Source organism: Budorcas taxicolor, chromosome 25 (assembly GCF_023091745.1).
Source record: "Budorcas taxicolor isolate Tak-1 chromosome 25, Takin1.1, whole genome shotgun sequence".
In the NCBI taxonomy this organism is placed as follows: domain Eukaryota; kingdom Metazoa; phylum Chordata; class Mammalia; order Artiodactyla; family Bovidae; genus Budorcas; species Budorcas taxicolor.
This window is the reverse complement of record NC_068934.1, coordinates 15,834,833-15,855,929: the sequence shown is the minus strand read 5'-3', so window position 1 is coordinate 15,855,929 and position 21,097 is coordinate 15,834,833.

Here is a 21,097-nt window from a genome sequence, read left to right as displayed (position 1 = left end):
TTACATTTTAGCTTGACTGGAAGAAAATAAAATAAATAACTTGCTTGTTTTTAAGGCAGATAAAATGCAGTAAATGGATTTGGTGAGAGCCCAAGTACAATCATATATGAAAAGCCTTCATTTCAGTTTCTACTGAGCTTTGTTGATTATCTCCATCGTATTTCAATCCCCCAATTTTACCCATATATCCCATTGATCATGCCCATTATCTATAGTTCTGTGTGCATATAAATACATGACTAAAGACAGAAAATATTTGTTGATGATATTTTCCAACTAAGAAATGAGTTGTTTAGGACACTGTCAATTCCCTCTCCTGAGGTAATGTAGCTTGAATATTACTTCGTTTGGTCTTTATCTTATGGTTGCACAAAAGACATTTAACAAATCTCATCTTTTCCTAAAACAATTTAAATGTACTTATATATTCCTTTATTAAAACAACCACATATATTACTCTGACATCACCATACCTCATTCTTAATCAAATATACACATGAGCCTCCTACAAACTGCAGATCTGATTACATTAATAGAGCACCACCATCACCAACCTCCCCCTCACCTCACTTCCCCACCATCAGTAAAGACCATCAATAGGTGTTGCTGCTGCTGCTGCTGCTGCTGCGTCACTTCAGTCGTGTCTGACTCTGTGCGACCCTATGGACAGCAGCCCACCAAGCTCCCTCGTCCCTGGGATTCTCCAGGCAAGAACACTGGAGTGGGTTGCCATTTCCTTCTCCAATGCATGAAAGTGAAAAGTGAAAAGTCAAAGTGAAGTCGCTCAGTTGTGTCCGACTCGTAGCAACGCCACTGACTGTAGCCCATCAGGCTCCTCCGTCCATGGGATATGCCAGGCAAGAGTACTGGAGTGGGGTGCCATTGCCTTCTCCGATAGCTGTTGCTACAAGCAGTTAAAGCTGGAGAGCTACACAGTACCACGGAGTCAGGCTCATCTCAACTCCAGTCTCTTTCACTTACTACCCGCCTCCCAGTAAAGTACTGTAGCCTCTCCAGGCTTCAATTTCCTTTTCTAAAACAATATAAATTTGGTGCTTAATTCCTAACATTGTTAGGAAGAGAGAATGATAGATTTGAGCATGCCCCACAATAGAATCTGGCACACAAAAGTATACCATCCAATTAGCTCCCATCTCTGAAACCGTGTAAGAGCTAGCACATTGTCTCCTGGTACCAGAAGAAGAAATGCAGACCCATTTTGTGCATATTAAAATGAAAAGACTATAGAATATGGCAGAAAAATGCATTGTAATCTTTGCAACTAGTTGTGAGTTGCTGTTCCAGTACTCTTGCCTAGAGAATCCCATGGATGGAGGAGCGTGGTGGGCTGCAGTCCATGGGGTTGCTAAGAGTCGGACACGACTAAGCAACTTCACTTCATTTTTCACTCTCATGCATTGGAGAAGGAAACAGCAACCCACTCCAATGTTCTTGCCTTTAGAATCCCAGGGATAGGGGAGCCTGGTGGGCTGCCGTCTGTGGGGTTGCACAGAGTCGGACACAACCAAGGCGACGCAGCAGCAGCAGCAGCAGCTAATGTGTGTCTGACTCTTTTGCAGTCCCATGGACTGCAGCCCACCAGGCTTCTCTGTCCATGGTATTTTCCAGGCAAGAATACCAAAATAGGTTGCCATTTTCATCTCCAGGGGATTTTCCTGACTCGGGGATCAAACCCATGTCTCCTGCTTGGCAGGTGAATTCTTTACCACTGAGACATCTGGGAAGTCATAAGGATAAGTAGCCCAAAGCAAAAGGTGACGAGCTCAGTGCCATGCCTACCTCATAGGATAGACTCTTCATGATGCACATAAGGAGATCACAGATGCATTTCCTACAGACTCCCTGGTTAAGGGTTGTCACTAGAGGTTCAATACATCGTAATTTGCCCAGGAAATTCCAGCTTGCAGATGACACCTGTTCTCAGAGTGAAATTATGCACAGGAATACTTTCATCCACAGAAGTGTCCTGGCTATCTCAGAAACCTAGAAAAGGAAGAGTAAAATAAACCCAAAATGAAGAGAAGGAAGGAAAGAGGAAAAAAAAATTATAACAGAATCAAAGAAATTGAAAATAGGAAAACAACAGAGAAAAATCAACAAAACAAAAATATTTCCTTGTTTTAAAAAAAAGTCAATGAAATTGATAAACCTCTAGGAAAACTGAAAGAAGACAGACTACAAATCAGTACTATTGGGAATATGACAAGGCTACAGATCCTGCATTCACTATGAATGCATGTATGCTCATAAATTCAACAGTTTAGCTTCAGTGTCCCTAAATGCAAACTAGCGAACTCAGCCACAACAAAAGAGATAACCTTCTCTTAATGATACTATGACAAATAAATCAAATCTGTAACTGAAAAGGACCCACTCACCCCAATTCTAAGTAACAGTTAGAACCAGATATGGAGCAAAAGACTGGTTCCAAATTGGGAAAAGAGTACATCAAGGCTGTCTATTTTCACCCTGCTCATTTAACTTATATGCAGAGTACATCATGAGAAACACTGGGCTGGAGGAAGCACAAGCTGGAATCAAGATTGCTGGGAGAAATATCGATAACCTCAGATATGCAGATGACACCACCCTTATGGCAGAAAGTGAAGAGGAACTAAAAAGCCTCTTGATGAAAGTGAAAGAAGTGAAAAAGCTGACTTAAAACTCTGCATTCTAAAAACTAAGATCATGGAATTGAATCCCATCACTTCATGCCAAAAGATGGTGAAACAATGTAAACAGTGAGAGACTTTATTTTGGGGGGCTGCAAAATCACTGCAGATGGTGACTGCAACCATGAAATTAAAAGACACTTGCTCCTTGGAAGAAAGGCTATGGCTAACTTAGTGTATCAAACAGTAGAGACATTACTTGGCTGACAAAGGTCTGTCTAAGTCTAGTCAAGGCTATGGTTTTTCCAGTAGTCATGTATGGATGTGAAAGTTTTATAAGGAAAGCTGAGTGCCAAAGAATTAATGCTTTGAACTGTGGTGTCGGAAAAGACTCTTGAGAGTTCCTTGGACTGCAAGGAGATCCAACCAGTCTATCCTAAAGGAAATCAGTCCTGAATATTCATTGGAAGGACTGATGCTGAAGATGAAGCTCCAATACTTTGGCCACCTGATGCAAAGAACTGACAGAAAAGTCACTGATGCTGGTAGAGATTGAAAGCAGGAGGAGAAGGGGATGACAGAGGATGAGATGATTGGATGGCATCACTGACTCAATGGACATGAGTTTGAGTAGGCTCAGAGAGTTGGTGAGGGAAAGGGAGGCCTGTTGTGCTGAGTCCATGGAGTCCCAAAGATTCAGACATGACTAAGCGACTGAACTGAACTGAATTACTCTCTTCTGCGTTTTCCTGAAGGCTGAGCACATCATGGATGTGGAAACATATAAGAAAAATGCAAAGTATGATGCCCAGTTACAAAGTCCAGCCTGTACCTGAAATTCCACCATGCCAGTGGTACCCTTTAGTTTTAGGTAAGAAATACTATAAATATACAGATGGTCTGGTATTCCTATATCTTTCCGTATTTTCCACAGTTTATTGTGATCCACACAGTCAAAGGCTTTGGCATAGTCAATAAAGCAGAAATACATGTTTTTCTGGAACTCTCTTGCTTTTTCCATGATCCAGCAGATGGCAATCTGATCTCTGGTTCCTCTGCCTTTTCTAAGACCAACTTGAACATCTGGAAGTTCACAGTTCACGTATTGCTGAAGCCTGGCTTGGAGAATTTTGAGCATTACTTTACTGGTGTGTGAGATGAGTGCAATTGTGTGGTAGTTTGAGCATTCTTTGGCATTGCCTTTCTTTGGGATTGGAATGAAAACTGACCTTTTCCAGTCCTCTGGCCACTGCTGAGTTTTCCACATTTGCTGGTATATTGAGTGCAGCACTTTCACAGCATCATCTTTCAGGATTTGAAATAGTTCATCTGGAATTTCATCACTTCCACTAGCTTTTTTTTTTTAGTGATGCTTCCTAAGGCCCACTTGACTTCACATTCCAGGATATCTGGCTCTAGGTGAGTGATCACACCATTGTGATTATCTGGGCCATGAAAATCTTTTTTGTATAGCTCTTCTGTGTATTCTTGCTACCTCTTTTTAATGTCTTCTGCTTCTCTTAGGTTCATACCTAACAGAGTTGGTGAGGGACAGGGAGGCCTGTTGTGCTGTTTTAGTCCTTTATTGAACCCATCTTTGCATGAAATGTTCCCTTGGTATCTCTAATTATCTTGAAGAGAACTCTAGTCTTTCTCATTCTATTGTTTTCCTCTATTTCTTTGCAGTGATCACTGAGGAAGGCTTTCTTATCTCTCCTTGCTATTCTTTGGAACTCTTCACATAAATGGGTATATCTTTCCTTTTCTCTTTTGCTTTTCACTTCTCTTCTTTCCACAGCTATTTGTAAGGCCTCCTCAGACAGACATGTGACCTTTCTGCCTTTCTTTTCCTTGGGGATGACCTTGCTCCCTGACTCCTGTACAATGTCTCGAACCTCCATCCATAGTTCTTCAGGCGCTCTATCAGATCTAATCCCTTTAATCTATTTGTTACTTCTACTGTAAAATTGTAATGGATTTGATTCCAATTCAGTTGCTCAATCATGTCCAACTCTTTGTGACCTCATGGACTGCAGTAGGCCAGGCCTCCCTGTCCACTGCCAACTCCTGGAGTTTATTCAAACTCATGTCCATTGAGTCAGTGATGCCATCCAATCATCTCATCCTCTGTTGTCCCCTTCTCCTCCTGCAGTCTATCTTTCCCAGCATCAGGGTCTTTTCAAATGAGTCGGTTCTTTGCAACACGTGGCCGGAGTATTGGAGTTTCAGCTTCAGTATCAGTCCTTCCAGTGAATATTCAGGACTGATTTCCTTTAGAATGGACTGGTTTGATCTCCTTGCAATCCAAGGGACTCTCAAGAGTCTTCTCCAACACCATAGTTCAAAAGCATCAATTCTTTGGCACTCAGCTTTCTTTATAGTCCAACTCTCACATCCATACATGACTACTGGAAAAACCAGAGCCTTGACTAGATGGACCTTTGTTGGCAAAGTAATGTCTCTTCTTTTTTATAAGCTGTGTAGGTTGGTCATAACTTTTCTTCCAAGGAGCAAGTGTCTTTTAATTTCATGGCTGTAGTCGCCATAGGTCATACCTGAATGGTCTAGTGGTTTTCCCTACTTTCTTCAATTTAAGTCTGAATTTGACAATAAGGAGTTCATGGTCTGAGCTTACTTGATCATTATTAGTTAGCTGGCTAGTCAGATACATAGGTAATAGAATACCTGGATAGTAGAGTTAAGCCATTAATACCACAGATGAACAAGGATAAGTGAGCAATTCTTCTTTATCATTTGTCTTAAGGAATCTCACTTCTGCCACAGCAAGCTACCAGTTGTACCTACATAGTTTTTTTCTCTTAGTGGATTGACAAAATGAGTAACAGTGCCTTCTTCAGTGCATTAACACTGGAAGCTTAAATTAAGTATCTGTAGAGTGTTGGGGACTGTGGTAGGTACCTTCTCAATAGTTTAATGACTCATATACAAAAGTATCTCAATGAATATATGAGCATACAAATTTATGAGTGAATTAACACATTTATAAGGCACTTAATATGTTCTAATTATTGTGCCAAGCCCTGAATAAGAAATGGTTTCTGCCAGTGAGGAGATTACAATCTGGTAGAGGAGACAGACATATATACAGTTAACTCCAAAAAATGTAATGTGTAGGAGAAATTTTTTAAGTAGGCATGGGCTGTTGGAGTCATCCAGTACGGTGAGTCTATAATGTCTGGCATGGTAGTAGAACAGCAAAGAGTTTATAGAGAAAGGAAAATATTTAAAAAAGGCTTTTGAAAAGGCATATATATATATATATATATATTTTTTTTTTTTTTTTGCAGAGGCAACGATTTTATAAGATCTTTCACTCAGTTATTCATTTATAAATTCAGCAAGTTTAGTAAATGCTAGTCAGTTCAGTTCAGTCACTCAGTCGTGTCTGACTCTGTGACCCCATGAATCGTAGCACGCCAGGCCTCCCTGTCCATCACCATCTCCCGGAGTTCACTCAGACTCGCATCCATCCAGTCCGTGATGCCATCCAGCCATCTCATCCTTGGTCGTCCCCTTCTTCTCCTGCCCCCAATCCCTCCCAGCTTCAAAGTCTTTTCCAATGAGTCAGTTCTTCGCATGAGGTGGCCAAAGTACTGGAGTTTCAGCTTTAGCATCATTTCTTCCAAAGAAATCCCAGGGTTGATCTCCTTCAGAATGGACTGGTTGGATCTCCTTGCAGTCCAAGGGACTCTCAAGAGTCTTCTCCAACACCGCAGTTCAAAAGCATCAACTCTTCAGCGCTCAGCCTTATTTACAGTCCAACTCTCACATCCATATATGGACCACTGGAAAAACCATAGCCTTGACTAGACGGGCCTTAGTCATCAAAGTAATGTCTCTGCTTTTGAATATGCTATCTAGGTTGGTTATAACTTTTCCTCCAAAGAGTGTGTCTTTTAATTTCATGGCTGCAATCACCATCTACAGTGATTTTGGAGCCCCCCAAAATAAAGTCTGACACTGTTTCCACTGTTTCCCCATCTATTTCCCATGGAGTGATGGCACCAGATGCCATGATCTTCATTTTCTGAATGTTGAGCTTTAAGCCAACTTTTTCACTCTCCTCTTTCACTTTCATCAAGAGGCTTTTTAGTTCCTCTTCACTTTCTGCCATAAGGGTGGTGTCATCTGCATATCTGAGGTTATTGATATTTCTCCCAGAAATCTTGATTCCTGCTTGTGTTTCTTCAAGTCCAGCGTTTCTCATGATGTACTCTGCATAGAAGTTAAATAAGCAGGGTGACAATATACAGCTTTGATATACTCCTCTTCCTATTTGGAACCAGTCTGTTGCTCCATGTCCAGTTCTAACTGCTGCTTCCTGACCTGCATACAGATTTCTCAAGAAGCCGGTTAGATGGTCTGGTATTCCCATCTCTTTCAGAATTTTCCACAGTTTATTGTGATCCACACAGTCAAAGGCTTTGGCATAGTCAATAAAACAGAAATAGATGTTTTTCTGGAACTCTCTTGCTTTTTACATGATCCAGCAGATGTTGGCAATTTGATCTCTGGTTCCTCTACCTTTTCTAAAACCAGCTTGAACATGAGGGAGTTCATGGTTCACATATTGCTGAAGCCTGGCTTGGAGAATTTTGAGCATTACTTCACTAGCATGTGAGATGAGTGCAATTGTGTGGTAGTTTGAGCATTCTTTGGCATTGCCTTTCTTTGGGATTGGAATGAAAGTTGACCTTTTCCAGTCCTGTGGCCACTGTTGAGTTCTCCAAATTTGCTGGCATATTGAGTGCAGCACTTTCACAGCAGCATCTTTCAGGATTTGAAATAGCTCTAGCTTTGTTCGTAGTGATGCTTTCTAAGGCCCACTTGACTTCATATTCCAAGATGTCTGGCTCTAGATGAGTGATCACACCATTGTGATTATCCGGGTCGTGAAGATCCTTTTTGTATAGTTCTTCTGTGTATTCTTGCCACCTCTTCTTAATATCTTCTGCTTCTGTTAGGTCCATACCATTTCTGTCCTTTATTGAGCCCATCTTTGCATGAAATGTTCCCTTGGTATCTCTAATTTTCTTGAAGAGATCTCTAGTCTTTCCCATTCTGTTGTTTTCCTCTATTTCTTCTATGCTAGTCAGGGACCAACTATTCTTTCTAGGTTGCTTTTCTTTTTTCCTGTGAACCTCATTGCACCTGAAATGGGAGTGAGTATAACACTGACACCAAGTGAATCATTATTTGCTGATTAATTAACTTAATAACCTTGTGTATCTCTATGGGAGAATACTGGGACAGAAAAAGACTAGTCATAGTTTGTATACATTGTGCTGCCTTTGACCTTGAAGATGAAGTTGTTCAGTCGTGTCCAACTCTTACCAACCCCATGGACTGTAGCCTACCAGGCTCTTCCATCCATGGGATTTTCCAGACAAGAGTATTGGAGTGTGTTGCCATTTCCTTCTCAAGAGGATCTTCCTGACCCAGGGACTGAACCCAGGTCTCCCGCGTTGCAGGCAGACGCTTTACTGTCTGAGCCACCAGGGAAGTCTTTGACCTTAACCTCAGCCAAAGACTGTTTTCTACTCTTATTCAATCCTCACAATAATAACCTGATATGAACATTGTAATTTTTACAGAAGACTAACCTTATCAAGGAATACACAAACCCCAAATGCCATCAGGACTACTGAAAACTGTTCTACTGGCCTTCTATTTATATAGCTTGAAAGGACAATGCCAGAAATCAGTATGTAAGCTTTTATTTGTTCTACTCAGGGTTCAGAGCTAAACTAAACCTTGCATACAGGGTTGCATGGACAATTGTTTTCAAAAAGAGTCTTGATTTTACCCAAATTTGACCTATCATATTGACTTTAGCGTCATACCACAATATAACAAATAATTCCACCGTTTTATATCTATTCAGAAAAATCCTTTCATCTCCTCAGAGACAGAGTAATTTTCTGAGTTTGTTACTGATCTGATTCACCATGGGATTTATTTTCTTGTCGGACACATTAACAATTACTAAAACGTGTTACTTAAGGAAATGCTTTCTAGGTTTATCAATTGGTTTAAAACGCACAGCTTGATGAAATAGTTTGCCAGGTAGATTCAAGATTCCTCATTAAAGAAACACCTCCAGCTGCGTGGCAGTGTCAATGCCTTTCAAAAGGACAGCGTGGGGTATGGATTTTCAGATTCAAGGCTATCTCATACCCTTATGATGCAAGCACCCTAAAGCCAGAGATCCAGCTGCATTTTTTCCCATTTCAAGAAATTCTGCAGGAAAACAAAGCTAACTTTTACAACAGAGAAAGACTGTAGGATGGTGGGGAGATTCTAGTATTTCATCCTTTTCCATCTTACCAGTTCACTTTCTCACTGCCAGCAGACATATAACTCATCCAGTTCCTTCATTTCCCCTTCTAGTTCATAAAGAGGATGTATCTTCATTTGAAACGCACTTTGCTGTTCTTAAAGGATAATTCTGCAAGTGCAGGATGATGTTTCATTCCCAAAACAACAAATTAAATTTTGGATGCCCTTTAGCAAAGCAAAAAGCAGCCTCTGAGGGCCCCTTGGAGTTATGATATCTAAGTCTAAAGAGGAGACAGGAAAAATTGAGATTCTAGAAGTTAAAGTTTTCTGCTAGGCCTTTTCTCTCTGATTTCTAATGTTCTTTCCAAAAGGTTTAATATTAATATTTTGCCACTATGCAATATTCAGCCATGCTAAAAGCACTATACTAAGTCTGAGTGGATGGAAACAACAATAATTCAAATTATCTATACTCAAGAAGCCAACAGTCTAGTATATGTGAAGAGGAGAAACTGTGTGTTTTTTTTTTTTTTTTAAGTACTTACTGTACACCTGGGGCTTCGATTTTCACAACAACCCATGACCCAGGACCCAGCTATGTTATTTTTAGAAAATAGATGTTCATCTGGTTGATCAGATTAGCTATGATAATAGATGCAAGAGATTAAGTTTTACTGACCTGATCAAAGTGATCATCATCTCTGGTCTTATCCACTCAGCTTCCTAATGGTTCTCCATTTTTCAATATTTGCATCTATCTAATATGTACTGTACTTGAAAGCCAGGGTTCAGTTCATTGGCTCAGTCGTGCCTCACTCTGTGACCTCATGCACTGCAGCACACCAGGCTTCTCTGTCCATTACCAATTCCCGGAGCTTGCTCAAACTCCTGTCCATCGGTGATGCCATCCAACCATCTCACCCTCTGTCATCCCCTTCTCCTTCTGCCTTCAATCTTTCCCAGCATCAGGATCTTTTCCAATGAGTGAATTCTTTGCATCAGGTGGGCCATGGTAACCTTTTATAAGTATAAAAGAGGCCACACCACTTCCAAGCTTGAGGCACTTCAGTGACTACACTTTTCACTTAGACTGCATTCTCAGCTCTTTGTTAGTGGCCAGCAGTGTAGCACTAGATGGTGGGGTCTTCGTCTGCGTCTTCAGACTCTTCTCTTTACCACCTACCTCTTTGTTCCATATGCTGTTTTCATGCTGGTTTTCAGTTCCTCATGCCAATCAACTCATTCTAGCCTTAGGACCTTGGTACGTCTTTGCATTGAACTCTCCCCAGTCCCAACCCTTTCCTATTCAAGCCAACCTGTCAAAGTCACTAATCTATGGAGATTGGCTTACATGATCCCTCCATAGAAAAGTCTTTTGTAACCGTCTAGTCTGAATTAGTTGGAGAAGGAAGTGGCAACCCACTCCAGTGTTCTTGCCTGGAGAATCCCAGGGATGAGGGAGCCTGGTGGGCTGCCGTCTCTGGAGTCACACAGAATCAGACACGACTGAAGCGACTTAGCGGCAGCAGCAGCAGCAGCAGCAGTCTGAATTAGAGTAAATTACAGCCTCTTGGTATGTTCCAGTATAACACTATTCTTTCAGAGTATGTTTTACACTTTAAAAGATTTATTTGTGTGCTTAAGTCTGCTGCTGCTAATTCGCTTCAGTTGTGTCCGACTCTGTGCGACCCCATAGACGGCAGCCCACCAGGCTCCCCTATCCGTGGGATTCTCCAGGCAAGAACACTGGAGTGGGTTGCCATTTCCTTCTCCAATGCCTGAAAGTGAAAAGTGAAGATGAAGTCGCCCAGTCATGTCCGACTCTTAACGACCCCATGTACTGCAGCCTACGAGGCTCCTCCGTCCATGGGATTTTCCAGGCAAGAGTACTGGAGTGGGAGGCTACTGCCTTCTCCGTGCTTAAATCTAGACGACTATAAACTTTCAATGGCAGAGCCCAGGTTGCCTTGGTTCACTGTTATATTCTAGGTATCTAGGAGCACCTTACTCATGATAGACACTGATTACTTAAATACTTATCTAACAAATGAATACACAAATTTAGAGGGATCTTTAAACTAGACACCAGCAATATAAAAGCCTCTAGAGGCCCCAATAACAAATACCATTATCATAACCTATTCATACTTCATTATGTCTAATTTTCAATGAACTATTTATACATACCTCATTTTTCAGAAGAACAGGATTTATTATTATTCCTTTTCCATGGTGAAATTGAGACTTAAAATGTTTAAGTAAATTATCTAATCTTACCTAATTGGTAAGTAGTTGAGAATGGATTCAATCTAAGGTTCACTTTAAATTAGTACCGTACTATCTCTAGTCACTGGTAGTTTTTCTGATATTTGATTGTATCTGTTCTTCTCCTTTTTCCCTCTGATTCTTTTTTTTTCCTCTGATTCCTTTTTTCCCCTCTGATTCTTCTTTATTCTGATGGTATCCTGGAAGGCTGACCTTTATCAATTAACATTACACTTCCCAAGTTCCTTTGATCCCCACCCCCTACTTCTGCTTTTCCATGGGATTCAAAAAATGGGTGACACTGCTGGAGATCATGGCTGGGAGGGAGACATGTTGATGCATTTATTCCTATTCCCACAGCTCTGGTCAGTTTTTACTGGGTAATCTTCTTCCAGGGTTTGAGATCACCGGGTTCTGGAGATCATCTCTCTTCCTCTGCCCTTTCAAGCCTATGGGTAGCAATGACTTCCCTCCTCACGTGTTCTTACCCCTCCTCACCTGTCAGTGAATAGCCTCTTCACTGAAGCCTCTTACACTTATAGATGAACCAACTGTTTTCATCTGAGACCTGATGATTCCTAAAAGTCAGAAAACTTTCATCTTTTATTTCAGGAGCACTGGAAGGAAAACAGTGCTCTGGAATTCCTACCCCACAATTTTCTCCCTGATAATGACAATGAAGATAAAATTCTTTAAAGCTTTCACACTTTTATTGCATGCAAGCCTTAGCAATAGCAAGCACTTTATAAATTTAATTAAATCTTCATAACTTCTCTATAAGAATTGTCATTATCTTGATTTTGCATGTGAAGCAATAGACATACAAATTACATCATTTACTTGAAGTCAAAAGTAGTGAGTAGTGGAGCTAGGTTACTGCCATTCTCTGAAACTCAGTTGAGCCAACCAAGAAATGGAGATAATGCAACTTCTTTGTGTTACTGACAAGTTTAGAGATCACATACATGAGGGAACTGGCTCAGTGCACTATGCGTAGTAGAAACTTCGTACAGCTAAGGGTTGCTATATAACCGTGGTTATCCCGTATTACTCAATGTGAGAATTATTTCTCAGAATAATCCTGCAGTTTAAGACTCATAACTTGGATTTTTACAAAAGAGGAACCTGAGGCTTAGGGAGGGTTAATAATTTGGGTAACATCGTATGTTTCAGGGATGGAAACACGTACATACCACTTCCTAAGTCAATAAATGTTTTTCTATCACACATTGCTTTCATTGTCTAACCAAGGAAGGAATGCTTGCTTGTCAGAAAAGACTACCCATTTCCTGGCTTGGAGCCCTGAGAAATGTTGGCTGGGAGTTGTTGCATGAATTAGCACTCAGCAAAGTATCAGCCAATATCCTGGATGACAGTTTTACCAGAAAGGTGAAAGCCTTCCTTTATCACTGGTTCTTAAATCGCAGGCACATAGTAAAACACAATGATAGAGTGGAAAATGAAGTTATTTAAGGCAATTTTGTGAGGATGGAGAGGATGATATGGCCCAGATATGTAACGTCTCATGGTCTGACTTTATACAAGGTTAAAGCTGGGAGCCTCTTGAGGAATAAATTCTTATAAAATAAAATGACCATGTGCACTACAATTTTAGAGTCAGGCTGGAGCATGATGCCCAGTAGATAGTTTCAATATATACTTATTTAAAATTTCAAGACACTACACAGTTCATAGAGACTTTATGATGGGAACTGGGCTGCCTGTGTGGGATATGACAGATATTTTTTTCAGAAATATGACAACAATTTGGAGAAACAAAGAAAACTCTTACTGGACTTTGAGAGAAAGAAATGGTCCTGAAAAACATCCTATCCACCATGAACCTATATGCATGCTAGAGACATTTCCTATTTAATGACTATTAACTCTGGGCTGGAAGAAGCACAAGCTGGAATCAAGATTGCTGGGAGAAATATCAATAACCTCAACTATGCAGATGATACCACCCTTATGGCAGAAAGTGAAGAGGAACTGAAAAGCCTCTTGATGAAAGTGAAAGTGGAGAGTGAAAAAGTTGGCTTAAAGCTCAACATTCAGAAAACAAAGATCATGGCGTCTGGTCCCATCACTTCATGGAAAATACATGGGGAAACAATAGATACAGTGTCAGACTTTATTTTTCTTGGCTCCAAAATCACTGCAGATGGTGACTGCAGCCATGAAATTAAAAGACGCTTACTCCTTGGAAGAAAAGTTATGACCAACCTAGACAGCATATTCAAAAGCAGAGACATTACTTTATCAACAAAGGTCCATCTAGTCAAGGCTATGGTTTTTCCTGTGGTCATGTATGGATATGAGAGTTGGACTGTGAAGAAAGCTGAGCACTGAAGAATTGATGCTTTTGAACTGTGGTGTTGGAGAAGACTCTTGAGTCCCTTGGACTGCACCAGTCCATTCTAAAGGAGATCAGTCCTGGGTGTTCTTTGGAAGGAATGATGCTAAAGCTGAAACTCAGTACTTTGGCCACCTCATGCAAAAAGTTGACTCATTGGAAAAGAATCTGATGCTGGGAGGGATTGAGGGCAGGAGGAGAAGGGGACAACAGAGGATGAGATGGCTGGATGGCATCACTGACTCAACGGACGTGAGTCTGAGTGAACTCCGGGAGATGGTGATGGGCAGGGAGGCCTGGCGTGCTGCGATTCATGGGGTCACAAAGAGTCGGGCACGACTGACTGACTGAACTGAACCAATTTCATCTAAGTAGTAAAAATGAAATTAATTTTTCCTTAATCAGAAGCTCTATCTATATATAATTTAGCCCTTGCTCACTTCACTTGGAAGTATGTTGTCTCTTTAACTTGTATTTTTCACATTTGCCTAGTGGAGAAATTACATGCCCCCTTAGAGCGTCATGGTGAAATCAAATGAGATAGACAACTACTGTGCAGCTACCTTGAAATATGCAAAATGATATCAGAAGAGAGTTGTATTAAATTGTTATACATTTTCTAAACACAACTCAATATGAAAATCACAAACAACCCAATTTAAAAGCAGACAGAATAACTGAATAGACATTTTCCACTGAGGAAATGCAAATGGCCAACAAGCACATGAAAGGTGCTCAACACCAGGAATCATGAGGGAAATGCAAATAAAAACTACAATGAGACATCACCTTGCATCTCTTAGAATGATTGTCATCAAAAGGAACATAGAAAACAAATGTTGGTGAAGATGTGAAGAAAAGGGAATACTCATACACTATTGGTAGGATTGTAAATTGGTACAGTCACTGTTGAAAAACTATGTAGGTTCCTCATAACACTTAAGATAGAAGCATGATATGACCCAGCAACTAAGTTCCTCAGTGTATATCTGAAAAAAACAAAACACTAATTTGAAAAGACACACATTCTAATGTTCATAGTAACATTATTTGTAATCTTCAAGATACAGAAGCAACCTAAGGGTCCATCAACAAATACACAAAAAAGATGCTTTTATATATATATATATCCAGGAGAAATTCAACAATCTCAGATATGCAGATGATACCACTCTAAGGAAGAAAATGAAGAGGAACTAAAAAGCCTTTTGATGAATGTGGAAGAGGAGAGTGAAAAAGCTGGCTTAAAACTCAACATTCAAAAACCTAAGCTCATGATATCTGGTCCCATCACTTCATGGCAAATAAAAGGGGGAAAAGTGGAAGCAGTGACAGATTTTATTTTCTTGGGCTCCAAAATCACCACTGACAGTGACTGCAGTCACAAAATTAAAGATGCTTGCTCCTTGGAAGAAAAGCTATGACACCTAGACAGAGTATTAAAAAGCACAGACATAATTTGCCAACAAAGGTCCTTAGAGTCAAAGCTAGGTTTTTTCCAGTAGTCCTGTATGGACAGATGTGAGAGTTGAATCATAAAAAAGGCCGAGCATTCAAGAATAGATGCTTTTGAATTGCAGTGTTAGAGAAGGCTCTTGAGAGTCCCTTCAACTGCAAGGAGATTCAGCCAATCAATTCTAAAGGATATCAACCCTGAATATTCATTGGAAGGACAGATGCTGAAGCCAAAGCTCCAATAATTCAGCCACCGGATGCAAAGACCTGACTCATTGGAAAAGACCCTGATTCTGGGAAAGACTATGGGTAAGAGGAGGTGGCAGAGGATGTGATGCATCCTCTGAGGATTAGATAGCATCTATTGTATAGCACAGGGAAATATATTCACTATTTTATAACAGCCTATAAAGGAAAAGAATCTAGAAAAGTATATATATATATATATGTGTGTATCATATATATATATCATATATATATGAATCATATATAACTGATTCATTTGCTGTATACCTAAAACTGGCTTAAAATTGTAAATCAATTATGTTCCAATAAAATTTTTAAATAGTGGCTCATACTATTCTCAAAATTGACAGAAAGTGCTATTTTTATACTGGGAAGTGATACAATAGGATAACATAAGACACTTCAGATGAAATTATGATAAAACATAAATTGCATCAGTAATAGCAATTTTATTACACAATATACAAATTAGATCTATTAATAGGCATTTGAAAATAATTTGGTCAACTGAATACATATTTTAAGCTATTAAATACAGTAATTATTAAATGGAACATACTAGTGGTTTAATATTAATAGTTTGAAAAAATATATATCTAAGCAGTATTGAAGAAAATGTATTTTTGAAAAAACCTTCTGTTTCAGAATATCTAGATGTTAGACATTTAAACATATCTTTTAACTGTATTGCTGAACTCACAGAGAAAGAGGAAAGAAGCACCCCCAAGATCTAGAAAAAGAGAAATGCAAAAAAAGGAAAGTGAGGATGAAGAGGATCAGGAGCTGAAAGCAACAGAGTAAGCAAATTTAGCAAGGTAGACTGCCCCGAGTCGTACATCAATACCAGAATATTCAAGCTTTTGGGAACAAATGCTACACTGGAAGTGAATGACTAGGCCCCTGAGCTTTTAGGATGGCAGAGAGGAAAGGGGCATAAATCCACACCCTACCCTACCTCCACATAAATCAGACCCATAAAAGTCTTACCTTTAGCAAACAATATGCTATGAGGAAAAGATCTATTGTGGGTACTATAGGGAGCAAAACGGTGTCTGTAATTTCTTAGTACTAAGTAGAAAATAACCACTAGAACACCCACATTAGTGGTATCCTCTGAGAGTGTGTATCTATAGCCTTAACTGTGCATGGGACTTGGGATAGGATTCATCACAGCCTCATGGTCTGAGAAAGACCACATGAGAAAATTACATGACGGTGGCCCTAGGAGTTATACTTTAAGCATCATAGCAAAAATGAATGTAAATTCTCTTTGAAGGAAAGAAATCTCCTGTGAGGAGCCTCAGGGTCTGTACATATTAAGTCAGTCAAAGATGAGCTCAAAATATTAGATCACCAGATATATGAGAAAATAAAGAGCCTTTGTAAATAACTATGAGTCAAAACACTAGGTGATAAGTTTGGACCCTAAGGACTTCAGGTATTAGAAATATTAGATACAGAAAACAAAATATCCACTAACAAAACATTTAAACATATAAATATGGATTTAAAAGAGAGAGACAGTAGCCTGTAAAGAGAGACAGGTTAACTTATTAAAGAAAAAAGTAGAGCTTATATTTAATTGCATACATTGAATTTTTAAATACTAAGGGGATTAAATGATGGATTAAACATAGCTGAAGAAAATGTTAACAAAATGAAAACTAACTATAAAAAATTAAAAAGTACAGTTCAAGGAGTTGCAGAGATAAAAAAAATTTTTATAAAAGTCATTATGGGGTACATAGTATAGAATTAAAAGGTATACATTAATTTGCATTCTAGAAGAGGTAATAGAAAAAAGCAAAAGAGAATTTATAGAATTAAAATCTGAAAACATTTCAAAATTTATTAAAAAACACACATTATTAATTCAATAAAAATTCAAATAACGTTAATAAAAAGAAATCCAAGTCTATATTCAACAGAATAAAACTGTAGACCGCTAAAGACAATGATAAATAGACAAAAGTAGAGACAGGTCATCTAAATGAAAAATGACTGGAGTGAGTGTAGTCTTCACAGCAGCAACGGAAATCAGGATACATATGTGACCATGATAAGAGACATACATACTAAATATTTAAAAATTGAATACTCAGCAAAAACTATCATTAAGGAAAAGGGCAAAATAAAATATTTTCAGAGGAAACCAGCATGGTTTCACTGAAGAAATCTCTAAAATGATGTAATTAGGGAAGAAGTAAAGGAAAAGTTATATTAAAAAAGAATAAAGGAAGAAAAGAAAACTGAAACAAACATACATGGAAGCAAAATTTAACATTATTGTTAAACATTTTAGTGATGATAATATGTACTAGTATGTCTAAATTACAGAGTTAATAAAAAGCAAACCAAGAAAATACAAAACATTTTATATTAAGAGCATGAAACTCATACAGAGAAAGTAAAAAACTTATTAAAGACAGGAGGGAAGGATGGAAAGTGTCATGATGAAACTTTTGAAGACGATGGATATGTTCATTATTTTGGTTGTGGTTGCAGTTTCTTGGTGTATGTATGTCCAACATTATCTAGTTGTATATTTTAGATACATGTAATTTAATGTATGTGAAATATATTTCTCATTATAAATAAAAAAGCAGACTACAAAATATTTAAAGAAATGGAGAGTTGAGGCATATTCAAAGTATCAGTAGTTCTCTAGAAATTCAATGGCTATAATACAATTCAATCAGAATTCATATATGTTTTATTCAAGAATGCCCTAAGTATATAAAATAGCAGAGCCCTTAGAATGACCTGCACAATTCTGAGACAAAGATAGATGGATATTCCCCATTCACATACCAAGCCTTATTTTAAAACCTTAATTGACACATAGACTAATTGTTAGAATCATTAATGTAGAAATACAGAAACAAGTATTTGAGGAAATAGTACATTGTTTAGTAAATGCAGCAATGGTTCAAGTAAAATTGGTTACTATGAAGAAAATTAATCCGTATCACTTATCAAAGAAGCAATTCCATATAGATCACAAAGTTAAAATTTGAAAAGCAAAATTTTAATATTATGAAAGAAAATATAGGCAAATTTTTTCCTCCCGAGTTTAGAGGACCACAAAGCATGGTTTGACACACATGCTTGTTAAGACACACAAAGCACGGTTTATAAAAATATGATAAATTCAGCTATTTTAAAATTAAAAATATGTGTACTTCTAAAACTACCATTATGAGAATAAAAATGCAAGCTTCAAACTAGACGAGCTTAAGAGATTATTACTCATAAAATATAAAGTACTGCTGGCAGTGTCAAAAAAGGGTAACCAAACCATAGAAGGATGGGCAAAATATATGAAGATATTTTACAGAATAATCACTAAATATGTAAGTATTCACCTTCATTAACAAGAAGGAAATAAAAAATCAAAACCAAACGTAGATGCCACTCATTCTCATTTAGTACATTTGATAATACTTAGTATTAGCAAGATTACAGAACCACAGTAAATTATGTTATGCTGGTGGAGGTGTATTTAGTATAATTTTGATGTAACTATTTTAGAAAACAATTTTCTGCTTTTGTGTAAAGTTCAAGCTCTGGATATTGTTGATAATAAATGAACATGTTTCAGCATCTGTAAATCTCAAAAAGCTAGTACTGGTTGAAAAAAGTAGAGAAAATTATAGCCAGTATGATACATTCATATAAATTTTCTAAAAATGCGTTTGTATTCAGTGAATCTAAATAAGGAAAACAAAGATCATTCAGAAGTAAAGTTTGATAGTACTGTTAATTTTCTATTTATTCAGGTAGTGATCGAATGACAGAAAAATTCCTCTGTATCTATGAAATATTTTTTGTGTTATATAAACCTTGCTTGGTTGTGCCTGATACCTTAACTTTTTAAACTGAAGTATAGTCGATTGCCTGGTGGGCTCAGACACTAAAGGGTCCACTTGCAATGCAGGAGATCTGGGTTTGATCCCTGCGTTGGGAAGGCCCCTTGGGGAAGGGATTGGCTCTCTACTCCAGTATTCCTGCCTGGAAAGTTCCACGGATAGAGGAGCCGGGTGGGCCCAGTTCATGGAGTCACAAAGAGTCAGACCTCACTGAGCAACTTTCGTTTTCACGTAGTTGCCTTTCAAAGTTGCTTAAGTTTCAGGTAAACAGCAAAGTGAGTCACTTTTACATATACATACATATATATATATTTCAGATAACTTTAGATTAAAATGTCATTGCTGCTGCTGCTAAGTCGCTTCAGTCGTGTCCAACTCTGTATGACCCCATAGACGGCAGCCCACCAGGCTCCCCTGTCCCTGGGGGAACTGTAAATCAATCTATGGGAGTATTTTATACAAATCTATACCCTGTTTAAATTTTAAAAAATAGTAATATCCTGCTGCAAAACAAACTAAGAACTGTAATAGGAAACTAACTCTTACAAAGATTTTGAACCTATCAGTTTCCAATGATATTTCTAGCAATAGCTGTTCATTTTAACATATGCTCACCTTCAATGAATGGAGGACTCCCTGAAATTCCCAAGAATCTCAACAAAGGCATTTCATTAAAAAGTCTTTCTTGAACTAAATCTCAAGATCATGCTGTCAGTGAGGTTATATTCCTTAGTATGAATGAGAAATAATTTTATTGAACAATACTCACAAATTGAGAAGTCAGGCTCAATCTTTTTTTTTTTTTTTTTTGTTAAGTCGTTTGTAACACAACACACACAACCGATAAAGCGAACTCTCCTTCAGTAAATGGTGTATTGATTTTTCAGCTGTGAATGCGTATTGTACTATTCAGAGAAAATGTCTGTTCCAGTATCTGCCTATTCCCTGGGAATATGTGTCCACAAACTAAATAGTAAGGTGAGAACTGCTCTAATTTGCTTACATTATGTGGTATTTGCCCTGGAGTATGGTGACTGTTAGAGGGGAAAAAGTTGACATGACATTGAACAACTTCTTTATTGAAAGTGTATACATGTGAGTATTCACAAACATGCATATATATACACTGAAATAAAAGTGAAAGAAAAAAAAAAAGACAGTGAGAACCTAGTATGGTCAAGCACTGTGCTAGTCATTGGCAATATAAAATCTAATAAAGGATAGTTCCTGCATTATAAGATGAGAGTGAAATGAACTGTCAAGTTCAATGCCATTGGAATAGTGCTGTAAAGCAAATCTGTAAATGGTGCAGGACCAAGAGGAAGACCAAGGTTTGTATGGTAAACAGGAGTCCACAAAAAAGTGAGCTTTTAGGAAGGTTCAGAGAGTGGGAGCAGAAAATATATTCAAAGCAAACTATGCATAACACTGAAGTCTGAAAGACATATTTGGAGAAATATACATTATTCAATGAGTTTGGAGCAAGGGTGCATAACATGCAAGCAAGGAGACTAGAGAGACAAGGAGGACAGCATAAAAAATAGCCCCTGAATCAGAGGAAGTTTTGAGTACAGGAACAGCATATTCAGTTTTCATTTTTAATATGTTTCTCTGGGGAGATTAAACAGGTATCTGTTTTAAAAGGACCAGATGATATATAAGAACTGCTCAGAATCCTTGATGGTCCAGCACCTAAGACTCTGAGCTCCCAAAGCAGGGGACCTAGGTTCTATCTCTGGTTGGGAACTGGGTCCCATATGCTTCAGCTAGAAGTTTGCATATCATGGCTAAGAGTTCACATGCCACAGCTGCAGAAACAAAACAAAACAAAACAAAAACCTGCATGCTGCAACGAAAGATGTTGCATGCCACAGCAAAGACTGAAGATCCCTCATGCTGCAACTAAGACCCAACACAGGCAAATAAATAATTTTTTTTTAATCACTGCAGGAAGAGAATAAGATGACAGAACA